At 37.8% G+C, this 14,482-nt stretch overlaps 1 long non-coding RNA gene across 1 annotated transcript in view; it reads left to right on the top strand.

The window, feature by feature from the left end:
• Nucleotides 1–1,337: 1,337 nt before the first annotated feature.
• The window catches only part of LOC138826593 (uncharacterized), a 47,475-nt gene continuing 34,330 nt past the window's right edge, over nt 1,338–14,482 (top strand). Inside the window, exon 1 of the long non-coding RNA XR_011371762.1 lies at nt 1,338–1,623. This is a non-coding gene — a long non-coding RNA (uncharacterized lncRNA). The remainder of the gene's footprint in view (nt 1,624–14,482) is intronic.

Genomic DNA, 14,482 nt, shown 5'->3' on the forward strand with positions numbered 1-14,482 from the left:
AAGCCAAGAACCTGTGATTAATTGGAAATCAGGCAAGAGCTAAGAAGAGGACATAGAAGTAGGACATAGAAGTATTGTCCTTTGTAACAGACAATATCATCCAAGGAATTGGTGATTTAACTCTATTCTTCTCATACATCTTGTTGAGCAAATACAAGACCAAGAGGAAAATAACCTATTGAAATAATTTTGCAAAGAATAACTTCACTGTTCCTGATATGGTATCTAAGGAGATTCTTACGAGAGAAGATAAAAGTTTTAAGAGAGAAGATAAAAGTGGAGTATTCTTAGGATTCCTCTAAGCATCTTGTTAGCAAAATATCTTTGAGGTTAGAAGTGATTGAACCAAAAAGTGGTGGAATACTTATTTTTGTGGGCACTTTAGACACAAGAAGATTTCAAGGTAAAAAAAAAGAAAAATTATAGCTAAATATTTGTGATTATAGGTTCTTGGACTGGATTTTTGGAGACAAAGTTTTGCATTAGCGTTGGTCCGCATTAACATAGTTGTTGGATCTTCGTGGCAACCAAATGAAAAGGGGAAGTTTAATGGACTCGCTTGAACAAGTAAACAGCATGATAGAAAATAATGGCAAATAATATTTAATGAATTATTTTGAACAATTACTTTGTGAGAACAAAGAAGGAAAGATATAATTCAAAATTACTTGACGTTGTTAAAAGTATGAAAATGGAGTAAATGGTAATCATATGGACAAGAATAAGTTTCTTAGGATCTCCTTCCATTTTGAGGTGGCTGGACCAGGATTCCAACTGTGGGCTATAGCTCCTGCCACTTAAACAGGAGGATAGGGAACTTATCAGTCTGTCCAAGAACATCAGTAAGATCAATGATTAGGCAGGCACCAGTGGCCCTCAACAGTCTTCCTTGATACTTACAAGGCTGTGATGGGTGGATCATGGTCGAAGTCACACTAGGCAGGAAAGTCCAACTTCAGTGCCAATAAAGCCAGAATCCCTTCCCTGTGGCTCTAGTGTGGATGGCCAGCCTTGAGCAAAAGCAGCTCACAGACTGTGCCCATATCCTCAGTTCATGGTCTGGGACTGGGAACAAACAGCCATACACAATGATCTGTGCAGCCATGCTGCTAAAGCAGGTCACCCTATTGTCTCCAACTGAATTGGACATTGTTCCCTGGGAAAAGGGCTGGGGGAGCTGCTATCTTCTTGACTCCGCCCATGCTGTTTGCATCACAGGATTCTGGCCACACCCCCATTCTTTCATTGTTCTTTCTGACCAATGAGATACAAGAATGGCGGCCACGCCCACATTCCATGCTGCCTGGTAGCACCAGGATTCCCTCTGTTAGTTTACAACACTACCAGCAGTTGAGGAAGGTATAGATGGTTGAGTGGTGAGAAGAGCCTCAAGGCGACTGGAATAGAGAAGGAAATTGAGATGCCTGCCTAGTCCCCAGCCCCCCGCCCCCCGCCTTCCCAAGGTTCAGAATTTCAAACCAGGCAATGGCACCCTGCCAGGCTGTGTAAAGCCCCAACTTGGTCAAAGGCCTTGGTTCTCTGAGGACATGTGTCTGCAATGCCACTGCCATTCCCATTCGCCCCACCTGGAGCAGCCTCAAGCAACTTCCCCCAGGAGCACATGTGAGTGGCTGCCCCAAAACCACCCCTACACTGGGTCAGACACCCCTCTGAGGGCACCAAGACCCGCTACTTGTTTCCTCTCCCTGGCTCTGAGGAGCCACCTTTCTGTTTTGGGCATTTCTAAAACAGAGCCTCTATATGCTCTGGCTGGGCTGGATTGATGTCCTCCTATCTGTGACAGGTATGCTCCACCGGGCCTGGTCATCTGTAGTTGGGGTGGTAGACATGTAGCAACATGCACAGTCATCAATTTAGATGGATTATCTCAAACATTTCCTCCACAGCAGCCGAGTTTTTTTTTTAATTGTGAAAATACTGTCCAGAGGGGTTAAAATTACATGGGCAAGTTATGAGGACATATCTTATCAAGCATTGTAGCCTCCTCCTTTGTTTCCCCTTCCCATCCCATCCTTCCCCCACCCCCTATCCGATCCTCCCCCTCCCCCTACCAAAGTTGTCAAGTTCATTTTCTACATACCACTTCTACGTCTCATTGTTGCAATGGGTCCAACTTTAATCCCTATTTCAAAGATTTGTTTTTTCCCTTCCCCTCCATAAATTATAACAACATCAAATACAGTGAAAGCAGGGATTATACCGTGGGGGAGGGATATAAAAAGCAACAAATAAATAAATCTTATGAATGTACTAGAAACAATCGTATGAAAGAAAAAAAATTGAATAGATATCTTAGGGTTCTTTTCACTAATATGTATTTATCTGAACTTTTATGCTTGACTCAGATATATACTAGTTATTGCAAATAAGGGAAACCATGGGACCTATCTTTCTGTGGTTCTGGCTTACTTCACTTAATATAATATTTTCCAAGACTTTCCATGTCCTAACAAAAAGAGCAATGTCATTCATTCTGATGGAGGCTTAGAATTCCATTCTGTATATATAACCCAATTTTTTGATCCATTCATCTACCGAAGGGCATCTGGGTTGCTTCCATATCTTAGCTATGGTAAAAAAGGCTGCAATAAACATAGTTGTGCTGGTAGCTTTAGTGTGGTCTTCTTTGTAAATATTTGGGTAAGTGCCCAAAAGTGGGATTGCTGGATCATAGGGGAGCTCTATGTTGAGTGCTTTGAGGAACCTCCATAGAGCTTTCAAAAGAGGTTGAACAAATTTACACTCTCACCAACAATGAAGTAAGGTTCCCTTCTGTCCACATCCCCTCCAGAATCTGTTATCAGAGTTCTTCATTATAGCCATTCTAACTGGGGTGAGGTGGTATCTCGATGTTGTTTTCATTTGCATTTCTTTTATGGCTAGAGAGGTTGAGCATTTCTTCATTTGTCTATTGTCCATCCTTCTTTCCTCTTCAGAGAAGTTTCTCTTTAAGGCTTTAGCCTTATTTATTGGGCAGTTGTTTCTTTGAGGATTTGTTGTTGGGGGATTTAATTTTTTGAGTTCCAAGTATATTTTAGATATGAGACCCTTGTCTCTAGTATGGCTAGTGAAGATTTTCTCCCAATCCGTGGGCTTTCTATTGATCTTGCTAACTATGTCCTTTGACATGCAGAAGCTCTGCAACTTTGTGCAATCCCATTTGTCCAACCTTTCTTTGATTTCTTGTGTTTCTGGGTCTCTATTAAAAAAATTCAACCTGTGCCAAGGAGACCTAGGATTTCTCCTATTCCATCCTGCAATGTTTTCAGAGTGTCTGATTTGTCTCCGAGGTTTTTGATCTATTTGGAATTGATTCTGGTGCAGGGTGATATATTCGGATCTAACTTTAGTTTTCTATAAGTAGTTAACCAAATTTTCCAGCACCCTGTACTGAAGAGGCTGTCTTTCTTCCATTCTATTATTTTAGCTCCCTTATTGAAGGGTAGTTGGCTATATGTCTGTAGGTTCATTTCGGGGTTTTCAATTGTATTCCATTGGTCCTGAGGTCTGTTCTTAAGTCAGTACCAAGCTGTTTTGATTACAATTGCTTTGTAGTAGAGTTTGAAATTTGGTATGATATTCCTCAAGCACAGTTTTTTCTGTTGAGGATCGTTTTGCTATTCGGGGTCTTTTATTATCCTCTATGAATTATTAGATTGCCTCTTCTCTTTCTTTGAAGAATGAGGTTGGAATATTGATAGGTATCGCACTGAATTTGTAGAGAGCCTTGGGAAGGATTGCAGTTTTCACGATGTTTATCTTTCCAATCCATGAGCATGGGAGTTTTTGCCACTTTTTAAGATCTCTTTTGATTTCCTTTTTCAGGTTTTTAAAATTTTCATCATAGAGTTCCTTCACTTCTTTGGTTAAGTTAATTCCCAGGTATTTTATTTTTTGTGGGGATATTACGAATGTAGATGCTTTCCTAATTTCAGCCACACTTTTCTCATTGTTGGTATACAGAAAAGCCATTGATTTTGAGGGGTTAATTTTATACCCTGATACTTTGCCAAAGTTTTGAATCAGCTTGAGTAATTTGGGAGTGGAGTATATTGGATTCTTTAAATACAAGATCATGACATCTGCAAAGAGGGAGAGTTTCACTTCTTCTTTCCCTATTTGGATCCCTTTATGTTTGCATCTCGTCTTATTCCTGTAGCTAGGCATTCTAATATTAGATTGAAGAGAAGTGGTGAGAGTGGACCTTCTTGTCTCATTCCTGAGTTAAGAGGAAATGGCTTTAGTTTTTCACCATTAAGTATAATGCTGGCTGTAGGTTTGTCATATATAGTCTTTATTGCATTGAGGAAAGTTCCATGGATTCCTAATTTTTCCATAACCATCATCATAAAGGGGCGTTGGATCTTGTCAAATGCTTTTCCTGCATCTATTGAGATAACCAGGTGGTTGTTATCTTTGCTCCTGTTGATGTGATGAATTATATTAATTGATTTGCGTATATTGACCCAGCTTTGCATCCCTGAAATGAATCCTGTTTGATCAAGGTGTAGAATTTTTTGGATGAATTGTTGAATTTGATTGGCCAACATTTTGTTGAGAAGTTTTGTATCAATGTTCATCAAATAAATGGGTCTATAGTTATCTTTCTGTGATGTGTCCCTGCATGGTTTGGGCATGAGGGTTATTATGGCTTCATAGAATGAGTTCAGTAGTGAACTTTCTCTTTCAATTTCATTGAAGATTTGGAGGAGTATTGGTATGAGCTGTGTTTTCAAGGGCTTATAGAATTATGCTGTAAAGCCACCTGGTCCTGGGCTTTTCTTAGATGGAAGGTGTGTTATTGATGTTTCTATTTCAATGCTTGATATGGGCCTGTTAGGATGGTATAACTCATCTTGGTTTAGTTTTGGCATGTCAATATTTGTTAGGAAAAGGTCCATTTCTGCCAAGTTCTCAAACTTATTAGCATAAAGTTTTGAGAAGTATTCCCTTATAATATTCAGAATCTTGGTTGTTTCTGTGGTAATGTTTCCATTCTCATCTCTGAGTTTATTTATTTGGGTGTGTTCTCTTCTTTTTCTTATAAGATTTTCTAAGAGTCTTTCAATTTTGTTAATTTTTTGGAAGTAACAAATCTTTGTTTTGTTGATTCTTTCTATGATTTTTTTTTGGATTCTAATTCATTTAATTATGATTTAATTTTAATTATTTCTTACCATCTACTGGATTGGGGATCATCTTGCTGCTCTTTTTCAAGGAGACTCAGATGTCATATTAAATGGTTGGTTTCAGATCTCTCCAATTCGTTGATGTATGAACTCACAGCTATAAAGTTGCCTGTGAGTACTGCCTTTGCTGTGTCCCAAAGGAGCTGGTAATTTGTGTTTTCATCAACATTTGAATTTCTTTTCTAATCTCTTCAATGACCCACTCGTGATTCAGCAGTGTGTTGTTCCAGTGTGTTACAGGATTTTCTCTGGTGGCTTTTCCTTTTGAGTTTTAATTTTTTTCCCTTGTGGCCTGAGAGAATGCAAGGTATTACTTCAATGTTTCTGAAAAGTGATAAAATTATGAGAGGAAGAAAAAAATTAATAGAAAAAAATTAAAGTAAAAAATTAAAAATTAAAAAAAAAACTTTTAGAAAAAAATTGTAAAAGGTACAAAAAAAGAGTTCTTTGATTTTTTTGTGGGGGATGGGAAGATCCTGTATCTCCCTTGTGTTCTTAACCTGTCTCTTGTTGGAGACTCTGGTCTACTTGTGTTTGATTTTCCTGTGGTTTAATGATTTCTTAAGTCAGTTTGAGCAAGCAGAAAAATCACAGCAGACGATTCTTGAACCACTGGTGAAGGTCTGGGTCGGTTCGTAACAATCAGACCTCATTCTCCTCACAGGACAGTTGTGAGGAAACAAGGGATTTATACAGAGGGATCTCTGGAGCATGGCTAGGAACAGAGGGAGTAGTCTTCAGATAAGGTTCTCGGCAATTCTGTGAGGAAATGACAGGAAGATAGCCAGAAAGGGCTCAGGCAGGGCCTGTTATTAATTGTGCAACAGATGTGGGATTATGAAACAAAACATGGCTCTCTCTCATCATTACCCTATCCCCATGAGGAAGAGGATCCTTCACTGTGTTGAGTTTTGCAGCTGGAGATACCAAGGCAGAGAGAAGCCAGGTGACCTACTTATGACTTCAACTTCAGAGGAAGCTCTGCCTGACTTTGCTAAAATGCTCCCTAGGACAATGGGTGCTATTCAGTCCGCTTCTTGTGGTAGGAAGTCCACTTCTTGTCAGTCGTGGGGCTAGAACTCTAGGCATGGGCCATGTTCCCAAAAGCCTCAGCAAAAGGCTAGTGTTCTACCACTTGTGCCCACAACACTACTTTTGATTTTCTGGTGGTTCTTTGGAGATAAGAGTCTCACAGACGTTCCTGCCTGGGCTGGTTATGAACCATGATCCTCATATCTCAGCGTCCTGTGTAGTTAGGATTAGAATTCTGAGCCACTGGCACCAGACTTAATTGTAATTCTGACTTTTTTTCTCTCTCTCTTTCACAAGAACTGGTCAAATGGGTGCTGGAGGAGGGGGCCCAGCATCCCCATGTGGCTGGAACCCAAGGTTGGCCCTCTCATTCTGGAGGTTGGCTGTGGGTCAGGAGCTGTCTCCTCAGCTTGTTGAAACAGCTCCATGAGATAAGCCCTTCTTTTACCTGGATAGAGGGTAACAGTTATTCATTGTCCATCCAGCCTTACTAGACTTATTGTATTGCATTGCTTTCTACATCATTTTCTAGCACCTGGCCAAAATTATGATATGTATTTACAGAATGAAAATGTAATGCCATCTTAAGAAAGTTATTTAGGGCTCCGGGAATGTGGCTTCATGGTACGGTGTTTGCCTAGTATCCATGAAACCCTGGGTTCAATTCCTTAGTAACACATACACACACACAAAACCACTGGAAGTGGTGCTGTGCCTCAAATGATAGAGAGCTAGCATTGAGCAAGAGAAAAAAAGCTCAGGAAAATTCCCTACCCCTGAGTTTATGCCCCTCTACTGGCAAAAAGAACAAAAACAAATCAAATCAAAAGAACACAAAAACATTCAGTTAGTAAATGCAAAATAAATAACCCACACTTGGAATATATAATTGCTCCTTCCATACTGACCCCTGACAACAGTTCCTAATTCATGTAATTTACTTATATGAGGATACTGTGTTGAAAAAATCTTGTTCATTAAGTCACAGCAATTAATGCCAGGGATGTGCTTAGATGTCAGGTAACGTTTAATTCTGGAAATTCAACCATTCCAGGATTTGTGTCGTCACTGTTAATCACAAAGGGAATGGTAGGCTATGTGTGACTTTGAAATCTTTTTGGACAGTTATGGCACCAAAAATGCAGAGGTTAATTAATAGTTGTGAAAGAAAATAAGGAATAACTCCAGATAGAAGGAATAAATGATAGTAATTAAGGTATACCAGAAACTGTTCTTGAGAACCATTTTTGGTTATTGTAGAACTAATTGTTAGCTAGGCTGTTCCTCATTGCCTTTAGCATTCTAAATCTCTTAGGCTAGCTCTTAATCTCTGTGTGATAAATGTATCTCCTTCTAAGCTATTCTTTCATACCTTATCTCCTTTGCTTTCTAAAAATCTTATTCTTTCTATATTTCTCTATGAACATTTCCTGATACTAAATACACCTATACAGATGGCACAGGATGCTAATGTAAGGGTCCCATAGCTCATCAGTCATTAATGTAACAAAATGGAAAGGAGGACATATCTATTGCTACTTCAATTTTTCTGAATTGCTGCAATATCATTTGGTTAAAATTTCCATTCTTTTTCTACACAGTGTCATTCAGTGCACATAAATGCAACTATCAGCCAGGTGCTGGTGGTTTACTCCTGTAATCCTAGCTACTCAGGAGGTTGAGACCAGAGGATTGTGGTTCAAAGCCAGCCTGGTCAGGAAAGTCCACGAGACCCTAACCTTCACTTAACCACCAGAAACCCGGAGGTCATGTTCTAGCTTAGCACCCAGGATCAGAGTTCAAGCCCCACAACCAACAAAAAGGTGAAATATGACTTTAAGTTTCCCCAAAAGGAATGACAAGTTCAATAATCTTCCCAAACAAAAAAATTCCAAAATGATTCAGTGCACCTACTTTTGCTGAGTTATGTTATGGATTCTTTTCTGGACATATGCTCTAAAAACAAATCATTTAACTAGGGATACAGGTGGACCCATTTCAACAATGAGATTTACAAGTCATTATGTCGAAAAACGAACTTTACAACATTGGTGGGGGGGAGGATCGGGTTTGGGGAGGGGGGAATATGGGAAGGGATGGGAAGAGGAAACAAAGAGGAGGCAACAATGATTGATAAGAAATGTACTCGTTATCTTGCCCATGTAATTGTAACTCCTCTATACGTTATGCTCACAATAATAAAGAAAGAAAAAAACTTGTAAAATATTAGCTTTACAATAAACTTCATCTAATATTTCTCGTTTGAAAAAAGAAGTCTATACAGTTGATGTCACTTGGCTTTCTTACTATCTTAGTTTAAAGCCAAACCAGGCAGGACAGGCTGTCAAACTCTTATTTGTAATTACACAGCAAAAAAGCCAGAAGTGGAGTTTTGGTTCAAGCAGTAGAGTACTAGCTTTGGGGGTAGGTGAGCAGGAAAGAAAACTGTTCAGGGACAGGGTTCAGCCTCTGGGTTCAAGCCCCAGAACCAACACAAGCTAAACACAAAAGCAAACAAAAAAACAGATATTTCATTGGACCCTCCTTAAAGGAGTATTGGTCTGAGAAATGGCTCCTTTTGCTGATCATACGCACTGGATGCTTTTTTGGAATCCTTATTGCTCTGGAGAACTCAGGACCAAACTAAAGTAATTGATAACTGACTTCTGCAACAAAAGAATCATCTCGGGGTGAAATATCCATCCAAAAAACACTATAAAACATCCATGTCTTTGTTTCATTGCAGTAGAATTTTTTTTGGGGGGATCCAGTCTTGGGCCTGAACTCTGGGCCTGGGCGCTTTACCTCAGCTCTTCAACTCAAGGCTAGCGCTCTACTACTTGAGCCACAGCACCACTTCTGGCTTATTTTTGCTTATGTGGTGCTGAGGAAGTTTACCCAGGGCCTCAGGCATGCAAGGCAAGTGCACTACCACAGAGCCAACTTCCCAGCCCCTGAAGAAGAACATATTTAAAACAACGTTCTTTCTTTTTGTTCTATGCTGGCCATCAAATGGCACATTATATCTTTTTGTAATACTCTCAACTAGAAGTTTACAGAAAAATTATATATAAGTAAAAACACACTAGAAAAATTCAGGGACAAAGTTTCCTTCAAGCCTTCAGATTCTCTTCGTTTACAGTATAAAGGAAAGCACATGTTAACTTGAACTTTGTCAATACTCTATGTTCCATTCCTCTACTGGGATCAGTTTCCATATCCAGTAACAGTTACTTCCAGGAACAACCTATGGTGCTGCTTGAGGTATAATGAATGATTTCTGGCTTCACCGAAATAACACAAGAACACATTTGGACCTGATGTAACACGTATTTCAGAGACAACTTAGTAAAGAGAAAATATGAAATTTATATTTCTTATAAATACATTATTCATGAGTATATTGAATTCAAAATTTGTAAATTCTCTGTAAATTAAGGCGAATTTTAAAGAGGAAGAAGGTTCCTAGATCATTTTTTTGTGAGTATATGTGCTGCACATTATTTCCCAAGTGTACATGAATTTGTTAACTCGTGTTAACTATAGCAATAATAAGAGAAAGAGAAATTCTGTGTTTAAGTATAAAGGTTCAATACACTATAGAAGACTCTACAAATAAGACCACATTGAAACAATAAAGCCAAGTCCAATATGTAGATTTATGAGAGTGATATAGAGAAAGCATTACTCCTACGTGGAACCCGAAGTATGAGGCCACTCCCTTCCTAATCACGCTTGCTAATGACACAACTTTGTAGAAATTAGAATGGAAGAATAATTCTGTTTCCAATGCAAGTCAGATATGGATTTAATAAGGAAAAAATTCCATCTTGAGAGAGCAGGGATTATACTAGCCATCAACTGGTGGATAAGATCACATTTTTTTCTTTCCTTACTTATATATTTTTTGTTGGTGGTGGTCTTGGCACTTGAATTCTGGGCCTGGGCACTGTCCCTCTGCTATTCCGCTCAAGGCTAATGCTCTACCACTTTATCCACAGTGCGGCTTCCAGTTTTCTTGCAGTAAATTGGAGAAAAGAGTCTCCTGGACTTTCCTACCTGGGCTGGCTTTGAACCCCAATCCTCAGATCTCACCACCACCCAGCTTAAGATCACATTTCTAACCGTGTACATTCAACATATGTAATGTGTATGTTCATCTATCTTTATATGAATTCTTGAGTTAAAAATCTGGGTTACAGCTTAGACTTTACACTCACAAAAATGTTTGTAGTTTAAAAGTTGTTTCTACTGGATAAATGAAACCTAAGTATGTAAAGGAGTCTGGGAAGTTCAGATTGCATCCATCCTGGGCAGAACAGTGTTTGAGACACTATCTGTAATTAACCAGCCAAAAGCTAGATTGGAAGAATGGCTCAGGTGATGGAATAACAGTCATGAGCAAGAATGATGAATAAGAGCTTGAGGCTTTTGCATACATACATATAAACATACACATACACACAGAGGCACTTATATGTGCACACACATATACACAAATGAAGCAACTCTCAGAATATGTAGAAAAGTTAGAAAATAATAGAAAGTATGTCCTGAGTGAGACTAGAATCAAGTGGTAATTTTTAAAATTAGAAATTAATTTTTAAAATTAAAATACTAAAGTGAACTTTCTTCAAAAAAGTTTGAGAATATTACATAAGTAGGGACCAGAGATAGTAAGAGAGTCAAGTAATCAATATTAAAGGGATAGGATCCATGGAGGAATGAATCAGAGACCCGGCAGGTGCATTTGAAAATGTTCATACCCTGTGTCAAATGTTAGAACATCTTTGAAAATAGTGCATGAACAGTCTGAGAAGTCTAGTGGATAATATCACTGGAAAAGTTCAGAATTGATAGTCTGTATCTAGATTAAATAAACCAAGAAGGGGCTGGGAAGGTGGCTCAGTGGTAGAGTGCTTGCCTTGCATGCATGAAGCCCTGGGTTTGATTGCTCAGCACCACATAAGCAAAAAGAAAAAAGCCAGAAGTGGCTCTGTGGCTCAAGTAGTAGAGCACTAGCCTTGAGCTGAAAAGCTGAGGGACAGCATTCAGGCCCAAATTTCAGGCCCCATTACTGGACCCCAAAATAAATAAACAAACAAACAAACAGATAAAGAAATAAACCAAGAAACTATGGTGGGGCAATGTGATGTAAGCCTTGAATTCTAGCACCCAAACTGACAGGAGATTAGAGACTGGAATTACTACTGAGAACTTCGCTGGACCAGGTAGTATAATTTTGTCTTAATGAAACAAACAAAACAAGAAAGGAATACACAGTTGGAAATTTGGGCTAATTTTTTCATTATGTTTTGAGAAGCCAAGTTTTCTATTGAAATACAACTAATCCTCAGTTTTGTTTTATTTTATTTTTTATTTTTTTACTCTTTTTTTTTTTTTTTTTGGTTCCGGTTGTGGGGCCTGAACTCTGGGCCTGGGCACTGTCCCTCATCTCTAGAGCTCAAGGCTAGCACTCTACCACTTGAGCCACAGCGCCACTTCCAGCTTTTTTTTCTTTTTCCTTATGTTGTGCTGAGGAATTGAACCCAGGGCTTCATGCATTCGAGGCAAGTGCTCTACCACTAAGCCACCTTCCCAGCCCCTCCTCAGTTGTGTTTTAAATGCGCTCTTCATTACAGAACATTCCTAGATGCAAAGTGGTTCATGATTCCCATCCAAAATTTGAAAAAGTAAGTAATCATCATTCTGTTAGATTCCAAGGAAAGGATGAAGGATTACAAAAGCTTAAGCCTGGAGGAATAGCAAAGATTACCTAATGTAGGTCTTTATAGATCTTGCTAAATTGGAGTTTAGACTTCAAAAAATATTTTGGTTTCATTTGTAATTTCATATTCTATAGGATACTACAAAATTCTTTTTAGGTAGAGGGTTTAATTGACAAATTTACAGATGTTTCTTGCATTCTATTTACCTAGCATATTGTTTCAAGCGAGTTATAATTAGAACTCAGTTAATAGATAATTCTAACTTCATGTAGAAAATGATAATGTGAATAATTTAGACAGAGTTGCCAAGAAATTGATGATATTAATTTATAAATTTAGAAAAAGCAATTTTTGAGGCTTTAATATAACATGGTATGAAGAGAATAATTGTGTGACATCTTCTTTCTTCTACCTGTATGTAACCCAGGAAGCAATTTCCTTAATTACGTGCCTTTGTATACAGTGAGAAAAATGCTAGGATTTGGGTTTGTTTTTATTTTTGTTTTTGTTTTATTGCTTTGTCATAGGGCTTGAACTCTGGACCTGGACACTGTGTCTGAGCCTGTTAAGCTCAAGGCTTGTGCCCTACCACTTCAACCTCAGTACTACTTGTGTCTGGCTTTTGCTGAGAAGTTTATTGGAGATAAGAATCTAGGGAACCTTCCTGCCTGGGTGGGCTTTGAACTGTAATCTTCCAATCTTTAGCATCCTGAATATCTATGATAGTAAAAAAGTATAAATATAAATAATATTTGCAAGAATATCAGTGGAGGAAAAATGATGCAACCTAGTATGTTGTGGTGTTCTTTCTGGAACACGGAGGGCACCACATTAGCAAGGTGTAATATTTTTCCCAATACAGATAATCTATTTGTGATGTGAATTAAGGGAATTTTGAGGTGCACCCTACAAGTTGGAAACTGTTGGTCTAGGATGACTTTATGGCATAAATTTTGGGATTGATGTTCATAGAAATAATAGCTTAATCTGATAAAAAAAATTGCTTACTCTTGAAGAATTAATTATAACCGGTGCTTTATAGTTTTATCCTATACCAGAATGTGGCTATTTTTCTGTTCACTTCTCAATCTGTAACACCCCATTGGAAAATGCATCTATTGCAGAATTACATAACACGGAAACAGGAACTATTTTGAATCTCTCAGGTATGGAATGTTGAGAATTTGAAAGTGAGTAGTTATTAGTCATAGGAATTTTGAAGAACACACATATTCTGTCCTCTTAACAACTTATTTACTTTTAAAAGTTATGGGTTTCCATAGAATTAAATGTTTTCCGGTTTTAGTATGAGAAAGTACTAATTTATTCTTTTTTGAAAATATTGGCAAGTATATTGTGAAAAAATTTTCTAGTTGGATAACATTCAAGTTGATGGCCTCTGATAAAGAAGGGGTAATTAATTCAAATTATATGCCAAATAGCACTGAATTTTTAAAAAGTTACTACATAAAGAATAATATTTACTATACCAATACAGTGAAATTTTATTTCATGCAGCTTATTTTTTAAATTTAATTTTAATGTGAAAGTGATGTGGGTTAGCAATTGTAAGGCAGTGAATACATAACTTTTCAAACTTGTTATGCCCTCTCTCATTTTTTCTCACGTTTTTCCTTCACACCCAAACCCCTCACACGTTGTAATGTACATTTCCAACATATTGTCTTTTGAGTATTGCTATTGCATTGGTTTGCTTTTTGTCCTTTATCTCGCCATTTTGTTGTTTCTCTTCCCTTCCCTAATTAAGGTAAATGTATACACAATACACAGGGTACCAAAATCAAACACAGTAGGAGTTATACCATAGGGGAAAAACCCAAGGAAAATAGAAATCACATAGTACATTAAAAACAACAACTGCAAATAAATATCTCTTTCCATATCTTGGAGTTCATTTTGCTCCGCATCAGCTTATACCTTCATATATATGCGTAACAAAGCCACTGGAAAATAATAGTTTCATGGATACTATATCATGAAAACAACATGTTAACTGTTTTTGATGATAAACGTGGAATTAGGATTGGTAAATTTGAGATTCTGATAAAGGAATTTCAAAAGTGTTTTAAAATTATGACACGTAAATTTTAATTGTTCTAACTTTTAACTTAGCCTATTCAGAAAATTTAAAATTTCCTGGGAAAATAGGCTTTCATGCAAAGAAATCCATGGAGACTTAGCTGAGAGGGAGCAATGTGGGTAAGGTGGCTCATTTTCACAGTAAACAAACAAACCTCTCAAACCTTGCTGTAAATCCTGTATAGGTTCCCATGAGAATTGTCCTTACCCAGGAAATATACTCTTACTGTGTGAAACAAGGTTGTAGTGGAATTTAAATTCAAAGTTTTTTTTTAAAATAAGACATCAAAATTTGTGAATTGACCTTTAATTACTAAACAGCAATTCTCTTAAAAAGCTTATTTGGGTCAAAATATTTAGGGAGAAAGTGTCCTGCACAATGAAAGAACGTATTGAGTTTACACTTCTCTG

The sequence above is a fragment of the Dipodomys merriami genome, unplaced genomic scaffold, assembly GCF_024711535.1.
Source record: "Dipodomys merriami isolate MVZ:Mamm:240054 unplaced genomic scaffold, mDipMer1.0.p SCAF_1444, whole genome shotgun sequence".
Classification (NCBI taxonomy): domain Eukaryota; kingdom Metazoa; phylum Chordata; class Mammalia; order Rodentia; family Heteromyidae; genus Dipodomys; species Dipodomys merriami.